Raw genomic sequence first — 9,111 nt, 5'->3', positions numbered from 1 at the left:
CGTCCTCCAGAGTCACTTCTGGGTCAAGCCATCACTTGTGGTGAGTTGCTAGAAGGCGAGGAAAAAGCAGCTCAGAGAAGCGAAAGAAGACGCTGCGTCCACTTGTGCGTTTGCACTGTTTCTGCGTCACAGCGCCACCTAGAGTTCATGCAGCAGAACGCAGGAAAGGAAGCCCCCCCCCCCCCTTATGCAAGGAAGTAGGAACCCTGCTGGGTCCAAGCAAGAGTCCATCTTGTCCGCCACGTTTTCACACGGTGACAAGCCAGCTGCCCCAATGGACACACGCCAGATGGGCACAAGCGGAGGGGGGGGGGCAGGCCTGCTCTGCTCCTAGATCCTAAGGATTTGCTCCAGCCCCCATTGGACACCATGCAAATCGGTGGCCGTCACGACTTCTCGAGGAAGTGGAGTCCGTATTTTAATGATGAGCTGTGTGAAGGACAGTTCCGTTCCTCTCTCCTGACTCTCCCACCCACCTGCTTCCTGGGATGCCCCCGTTGGATTCGAGCATTAGGACACCGGGAGAGAAACGCCTCCCGCCCGCGGTCTGCATTCTGCAGGGCCCTGGCCAAAAGCCAGAGCGGCCGTCGTCTGGGCGCCTCCACGCAGTACCGCTTCCAACATGCATGGGGAACTTCCGAGCGGGAGGCTAGCGGTTTCCAGCCTTCCGGCGCCTGGGCAGGTCCTTGTCCCACCTGCCCTTGTTTGGAGGGGGCCGTTGCCCCCCTCGCTGCTGCATGCCCAGCCTTGGCTCGGATCGGGGGATGCCGGGGACCCGCCTTCGCGTGTGGCTCTTGCTGCTGCCAGAGCGGATGGGAAGGGGCGGCTTTTCCGGCTGGTGGGGGCTGGGAGGGCCACAGCTTGGGTTCTGGCAACACAATAAACCATGCTCAGTTGAAACACGGCGTGACGCACAACCACGATTCGCAGCCTAGCAATAAACCGTGGGCTTCTTCATGGGCTGTGCATGGCTTGCCAGGCTTGGCTTGACTGAGCTTGCCAGCAGCCAGGTCCAGGGGATGAACTTGTGGCTGCCTGACTCCTGGGGGAACACAAAGCCCATGCCGCACAGGCCGGCACGGGCCCGCTGGCTGTGCTCACCCATGGCGGCGTTGAGACCCCGGGAAGAAGTGGCTTTTTTGCAGGAGCCAAGCTAAGTGCTCTGCTGCCTCGCCTCGCCTCGCCTCGCCTCGCCTCGCCTCGCCTCGCCTCGCCATTTGGGCCAGACCTTGCAGTGCGCACCTAAATCTGGACTTCGTGGCCTGCTGTCTCCGAATAAAATACTCTCCAGCAGCAGCTCTCCCGTGTTTGGGAAATGGCTGCTTTTCAGGACCTGCCAAACCTGACCGTTGCCTTCTGTGCCAAATAGTTCCCATTGCCAGAGTTTCTTGGAGAACACAAGGAAGAATCCGCCGGCTCCAAGGCACGGGTGGATCCGGGTTTGCAGCAGTTCCGCTGCCCTGGCAAAGAAGCCCTTCCCTTCCCCACATCTCCCTCCCGGGGTGTCCTCTGGTGCGGGAGGACCCGTGGGGAGCAGCATCCTTCCTCTTGCGGAAGGGACACTGCATCCAAGCAGCGTCTTCGGGGCAGGGGGATCGTTGCAGCTGGAACACGGGACCACCGATAAAGCGCGCTCGCAAGCCTCTTGCATCTGCACAAAAGAGGTTTTTGGTGGACCTGCTGGTGCAAGCTTGGAGATTCCAGTTCCTCCCCACAAATAGAAGCATGTCCCGTCATTCCCATGTGAGCTTGTGAGTGTTGTGGGATCTTAGGGTAAAAACCAAACCTCAGCAAGGCTCATCATGAGTCTAGTTCTCAGTGAGGTGTCTGAGATCTACCACTTTTAGCCCACATGATCCACTACTTCAGAAAGATTCCCACATCTGAAATTGACCTGTTGGAGCTAAAGTGCACAGCCTAAGTTTTTATGGGGCGGGGGGGGGGGGTATTGTAATGTTGGAGCCCTCACCTAGAATCAAAAGATTCAGCTTACTAAGGACTAGGCTGTTGAAGCACCTGCTATGTTTACAGATGCCTTTGAGTGCTACAACCCAGCTTCTCTCCACTGTAAACCTGTAATATACTTTCTTTTATCTCATTCTTTTATAAGGAAGGTATTTTGGGTTGGGTTGGTGTGTTTGTGTAACTAATCTCATTGTTTATTTTATTGTATTTTATTTTATTGGTTGGCTGGTTGGTCCTGGCTCTCTACTGTGTTCTGTGGAGTTGAAGAGGCTGTAACTTTCCCACATACCAAACAGCTGCATTAAAAACAATTTTGGGTAAAGAGCTTCCTTTACTGTTGCGGGTGGGAGACGAAGTCGGCGAAGGCTGACGGGCGCGCGGGGCTGTTCCAGGAGACGGCATTTTCACACAAGGAGACCTGGGCGTGGCGGAGACCCGACGTGGCATCCAGAAGTTGTGGGCCTGTTTTGTTTGTCTAAATGCAAAAAAAGAAAACATGCACCAGATTGAACCCTTAAGGTCGTTTTAACAGCGTTCTCTCCACGTTTCGACATAGATGGTTCCCCGTGAGTGTGGGAGGCATTTTTCTCAAAGGGCCCTGAGAGGAGGCGCTTGGGTCCCGTGGTCCCCAAATCCAGAAGGGACTTGGCCTGATTCAGGCTGCAGAAGTGTCCTTCCCAGTAGCTCTTTGGTGAAAGTCTCAAAAGCCGTCGGGGATTATTGCAAGTTTGATGTGCGCCCTTCGCGCTTCCATTAAACAATCTGCTCTGGCCGCCTCGCCAGCTGCTGTTGTCCAGATGTGCTGGACCGCAGTTCCATCCCCCTCCCGGGATTACCAGCAGCCCTGCTCTTCGGTACATCTGGAAGTCGCAGGCTTGCTGCTTCGAAATGGCAGTCGACTCACAGGCATGAAATCTAAAAGGCAGAGGCGAAACGAAGCGACGTGCGCAGCACCGAGAGCGCGCGAAATGGCCGTGGGGGCTCCAACACCATTGCAGTCGCGTGGGTCTGCACAAGCCCTGGACGGCCGGGGAAAGAACAAGGACGGCAACTCCCCAGCAAAAGAGGAGGTGTGCTTTTTGGGTTTCTGTGTAAAAAATGTCCTTGGACCTGGATGGCCCCCAGGGTGAGGTCTGTCCATGATGCTGGTCCTGAGGACCAAGCTTTCTCCCCGCCGTGCCCCACAAGCAGCCGAGGTACAGCGCCTCGGGCATCCAGCTGGCCACCTCGTCTAAGCCCCGGTGACGGTGGCCAGCGTGCGGCTGCAGGTCTTCCAGGGACAACGCATGTCGGACACGCCAGTTTTCGGGCGATTCTGCCGCTAGAACAGAGCCGGCAAGCCGGCAAATGCTCTGCCTTGGATGCCTGGAACAGCCCCCTCGTACAAAAGGGAAACCAGCTTAGGATACAATCCTGTACGTGCTCAGAAATAAGTCCTCAACTATGCCAGGGTTCACAGCTGGGGAAGCTGAGAAGTATTCCAGACGTTCTGGATTACAACTCCCACCATCCTGGGCTGGCGAGGGCTGATGGGAGTTGTAGGGGAAAGTGTCTGGAGGGCTGCAAGGTTTGGTCTGGCTTTCACACACTCAGGCCAAACCCATCGAAATCCATGGAACTTCCAAATGACAAACTCGCCCGGTTAATATCCTGGATCCTGCTCTGAACAGGGCTAAGTCTGGGTTGTCTTTCAATGACTGAGGCATTTCACGGGGTTCATTTCTCACGTGCGCTCTAGAAACTTGCATTTCTTTCCCTAAAAGGAATGGAGATCTCCAAGGGGCTGCCTTCTGCACCCAGGACCACAATCTTGTGCGAACACAATAGCCAGCAATGCTGAGTTTTGTTCTGGTGGCCGTCGAGCATCGCTGGATGTGATTCCACATGCAGGACAGTCCTCGTGGCTGGAAACTTCATGTGCAAAAAAGAAATGTGAGATTTGGTGCATCCAAAGCCACCGCACTGGCGTTTCTCTGTTGTTCCGATGCGGAATTAAAGGAGGCTTGTGGAGTTCATGCAGATGTCCCGGAGGGGGTCTGTCGCAAGTCAGGGTCCCAAGCTGACGCGGTTTGTTGTGCTGCCAAAAATTCCTAAGCCGACGGAAACGCTCCCACGGTGCCCCTTGCACAACTCGGTCCCGGCACCCCTGCCAGCATTTCCCAGATGTGCAGCAGATGTTGGGATTTCTAAAAGAGCGTGGGGGAGGCATCGGAGAGCCACCCTCTGAAGTTGGGTCAATGTAATCTTTTGTTGAAAGGGTGTATTAATCAAGCCAGGGAGTGTCCCGGCTTTTGGGGCCCCGAAGCATGCCGGGAGCAGCAGCTTCACCGAAAGTGCCCGAGGCCATCGCGGCGGTGTCAGCAGAAAGCAGACCGAGAGGACGCTGCTGAGGCTGAGCGCAAGAGACACGCTGATAGCCATCTTCAAATATTTGAAAGGCTGCCACGCGGACAGTGGGGCAAGCTTGCCTTCTGATGCTCCAGGGGTTGGGAGCTGAACGGATGAGTCCAAAGTCCAAGAAAGAGGATTTGGGCTGAAAACGAGGAAGAACTGGTCAGAGCTGTCTGGAGGTGGAGCAGATTGTTTCGGCAGACGTGGCGCTCCGTTCCCGTAGGTCCAGGAGAGGAAAGTCCGTGGCAGGGGCTGAACCTGGCCCTTATCTCCAATTAGCATGGAAGGTTTGCACGAAAGCCGGAACGCAGCGGCCACTGTGTGGTTAGAGGAACGGGGTCTGTGTGCCAGTTTGTGGCCCCCGAAGGGTTGGATATGACCCCCGACTGGAGGCTCTGGACCTGTTGCAACGAGAAAGAAAAGGCACCTGCAGGTTGTGGATGCTGGTCTTTCTTCTCTCACCACCCCCATGGGGCACTGCCCCAGTGCCCCATTGGAAAAGGCCCAGACAAATGAGTAACTACCTGTCTGAGTAGATACAGGAGCTCTGGCACATAAGGCCTTTTCAGAAACATTTAATCAACCAACAGAATCAGTGATACTACCCAGGCATTGCTACTAAATCCTAAGCTGCTAGTCCATAGGAGAGCATGCCTGCATATTTCACCTGTGCCGCCAGCATTTCACAAAAGACTGTAGGGCAGGCAGCAGTTCATGGCTGGACTCCCCCCTGCCTCCTGTGCATTTACAACCACAGGGCCCCGGATGGGCAGGGGTGTTTATGTGCTCAGGGGCTAGAGCTCGGCTGCGACCCCTGGGGTGGGTGCGGGGAACGCTTGGCTCCGAAGGGCCACTGGCCCAGCAGAAAAGCCAGGGGGGCCTGCAGGGGGCCTGCGAGGAAGGGGCTGCGGCAGCACCTGGCTCCGTCCCTGCCCCCTCCTCTCCCTGTTCCACTCTGTCTCCGTGGGGCGTATGGGATTGGGTTGCCTGGGGCCTGCCGCTCCCCAGCCCAGTTCCAGAGAACTGGGACACTGGAAGAAACCCACTGCATGGCATGCATCATATTATTAGCAAAAATAAAGGCATGCATCACCCAGAAGAACTACTGCAGCACAAATCTGCCCTTTTATTTATTGTATTCATATCCGACCTTTCTTCCGTTCAAGGAACTCAAGGAATTCTTCTCCCTCTTTCCAGCTTATCCTCACAACAGCCCTGCGAGGTGGGCTAGGCTGAGAGTCAGGGACTGGCCCAAAGTCACCCAGTGGGCTTCAAGGCTGAGTGAGGATTAGAAACCGGGTCTCCCAAGTCCCAGTCCTGTGCACTTAACCACGACATCACACTGACTCTGTGTGATAATTTAAAGAGGGGGGTGCAAATTTATAAATAATTTTAATGATGTAAATAGACAGTGCCTCTCACCCCACTGGGGGGCTGCAACCAAGTGCGCCTTGTTCCGTTCGCCTTGTTTGTGGGCCTCTCAAAGCCCAGGCGCTTCTTTTTGGGGGGGGGGGTCCTCTATTTGTGTGGCTTGGACTGGGCAGCCTTTCAGGGAACGCCTCCAAAAAACACAACAGTCTCCTAGCTGTCCTTCAAAGAGAGGACTATCCTGTGCAAAATAGGCCACACGGACACCTCTAAGTCTGGCAAGCCCCCACGGACGCTCTTGCCTGCCGCCTGCTCTGCTGATTCCTTGGCACCAGGCGAAACTGTTTTGGTTCTGAATTTTGCAGGGGGGACACCGGCAGCGGGACAACGCGGTCCCCGGACGGAGGGCCCACCGGAGGCATCTCGCACAGAGGCCCTCCGAAAGCTGGAGCAGGTCGCTCGCCCACCTCCGGAGCAGCCGCGTGCGCCCGGCTTCCCTCCCGGGAGACCGGCAGGGCCCGTGTGGCTTCCCTCCCTGGGCCCATCGCGAGGGCTACCCGGCGCTGGAGACAGCCAGGCGCTGTGCGACCGGCAGCTGCTCTGCGGAGCTGGCCCGGCCGGCCCGCTGATGTGCCCTCGCCTGGGGAGCGCGTGGCCTTCGCCCAGGCGATCAAAGGCACCGCGCACTCGGCAGCTGGGGGCACATCTGTTGTTAATGGAAGCCAGGCTGGGAAACTGGATACAGGGCGGCATGGAAAGCGAGGTCGGGCAGAGGCGGGGGGGGGGGGCTGGCTTAGAGGAGCAGGAGAGTCTCCCCCACCCCCACCCTGTCTCTCCCGCTCCCTGTCCCAAGCCCCCCGCAGTCAGATGCTTCAGGATGGATCAGGAAATGCTCTGGAAGGGAAGTGGGCTTTCTGTCATTCACTTTATTTTATTCGCTTGTTCTTCCATCCAATGCACGTCGATCCCACCCCCTCTGGACACGTTTGGTCAAAATCCTCCGCAGCACGTGCTGCACTCACAGGAAAACATTTACGCAGAAACAGACAATGTGGGCGCACACGCCCCTGAATCAATTTAGCAATCGACCGTAAGTAGGGAACCCTAACAGCTAACTAAAAATGGGTAGCGTTTTGGGCGGGGGACTCGGAGGTCAGGGTTGTAGGTCCTGCTTGGCTAGTAAGCTCTTTGCATGATTTTGAGCCAGCCTTGGTTTCTCAGCCTAATGCACCTCACAGGGTTGTCGTCGTGAGAATAAAATGGAGTCGAAGAGGGAAGATGCGTGCCACCTTGGGTTCCCTATCGAAGGGAGAAATGTGGGATTTGAGTGCAAAGTAGCATTTGTCTGAGGCAGCACATGAAGGAGAGGCTCAGACGAATAGCACGGATATTTGTGCATCGGCCACATTATGGTAACTTGCCCCGAAAAGGCGATAGGACCAGCTTTATATCAATTGATCCAAAGAAGGAATTACCGTCAGCCGAGTTCCAAGCTCCGCGTCTGCTTAAGCAAAGCAAAGCTGTATTCAGTAAGAGGCGTATACGCACATCTACATCCATAACAAAACGGCACGTTTGAATTATATTCATATATTTACTTAGAAAATCATTTATATGACACATTTTGGCCTCACAAAGGAGCCCGGGGCAGCTCACGCAAGAACTCACGAAGAAATACCATCGAAAGCAGGCAAAACAGTATGAGAAGAGAATGAAAAACAAGCGATCATCTGCTGGGGAAGCCGGAGATTAATGCCTGGCTCAGGAGCCAGGGAATGCAAGCCGGGCAGGAGCTTTTCTAAAGGCTGGTGGCTGGACTGGGAGATCTTTCTTACTTACTTACTTACTTACTTACTTATTTATTAAAACATTTTTATGCCGCCCTATTCACCGAAGCCTTCGGGTGGCTTACAACAATAAATTAAAACCACATAAATTAAAATATACACATTAATAATAATAATTTAATATATATATGTATATGTCTATGTAGACACACACAATATAAAATCTTGTGGGAAAGGCCTCTGGCTTGCTTTCTGAACAGGGCAGCGAACCCTACACTGTATCCCCAGATACAGCCGTGCTTCGAGGCGCTCTGAGAGCCCCCATCTAAGAATGCAGGAGGGTTTGGGTTGCCTTCAGGACCTGGTTTGCCCAAGCTGAGTTGGTGGGAACTCTGAGGGGGGCAGGACATTTTTCCGGTCTGGGAAACTCCCTCTTGGCAACCACCACCCCTCGGAAAAACCCTTCCTTCTGGACGGTACCTGAGAAGGCTGGCACGGAGCAGGCCCTCCCGGGAGACACCGATTCTCTAGACCCATCCCACTTGGATTTCGACTGAATCCACCACAGCCACCTTCATCCAGAGAAGGACGGGGGTGCATACAGTTTGGCTGGTGGGGCAGCTGCTGCCTCACCAGGTTTTGCAACACTCATTTGGAGCAGCTTGGGAGATCACGCCCTTGCAAAGGGTTCACTCCATGTTTAGCTACCTCCGCTTATTAAAAGCTCTCCTCGGGCATCAACAATACTGTTCAGGGAAGGTCTTGCGCAGTCAGAACTGAGGGACGCTATTTGCAACGTGTCGGATGGAGAGCAAGGAGTTTTAAAAGTGGGTTGGTGGGTTTAGCGAGCCGGGGGGGAAAGACACAAGCAATGCGCCTTCACTCCGCCCCCCCCCCCCCGCACTCCAGGGGTTCAGGAGACTTTAATCCAGACAGAACCAACAGGGACATGACCTTCAGCAGCCGGTGCGAGGAGCTGGGGGCTAGACTGGCACCCGCGGATCCGGCAGGGCCAGAGTCAGCTTGTTGCAGCTTAACCAAGCCATCACAGCCGTGACAGGTTGGCCGTGGGGAGATGCACTGCAAGCAGGAACAGCTGAGGAATGAGGGGGACGGCAGCCCCCTCCGGACGCCATTCCAGATCGCAGGGTGGCTGCTGAGGAATCCGGTTGGGAGGCGGGAAGCCACTGGATTTCCTCAGCTCGGCTCCCTGGACTCTGGTCCGCTTTTCCCTTCCCTAAGTCCAGCTCATGCTGAGTGTTTGCGCGGGTGCCGGGCAGGAAGGGAGCGCAAGGAGAGCACATGACTTGAGGGCTTGGCACCCTTTGTGCAAAGAATATGGTATTTCTGCATGAATGGTAGCATTTGTGCATTTTTTGCAAAGAATTACAAAATTCGTACCTTGCGCCAAGAATCGGCTAGTGTCCCAAGGTGCTTGCAGACCTGGCCAGGGCTGAGCGCCCAGAGGTCCACTGAATGCAAGGGAGCCAGCTTCCAACCTGGTCTTCGCATCCCCAGTGGCCACATGTCTGCTTTTGCAGGGAGCAGTCCTTCAGTTACAGGGCAGCCCTTTATCATGGCGCAAAGGCAGCGAAATGCA

The sequence above is a fragment of the Varanus komodoensis genome, unplaced genomic scaffold (assembly GCF_004798865.1).
Source record: "Varanus komodoensis strain SLA01 unplaced genomic scaffold, ASM479886v1 scaffold15, whole genome shotgun sequence".
Lineage (NCBI taxonomy): Eukaryota > Metazoa > Chordata > Lepidosauria > Squamata > Varanidae > Varanus > Varanus komodoensis.
The sequence above is the reverse complement of the archived record's forward strand: the minus strand, read 5'-3'. Positions refer to the sequence as shown.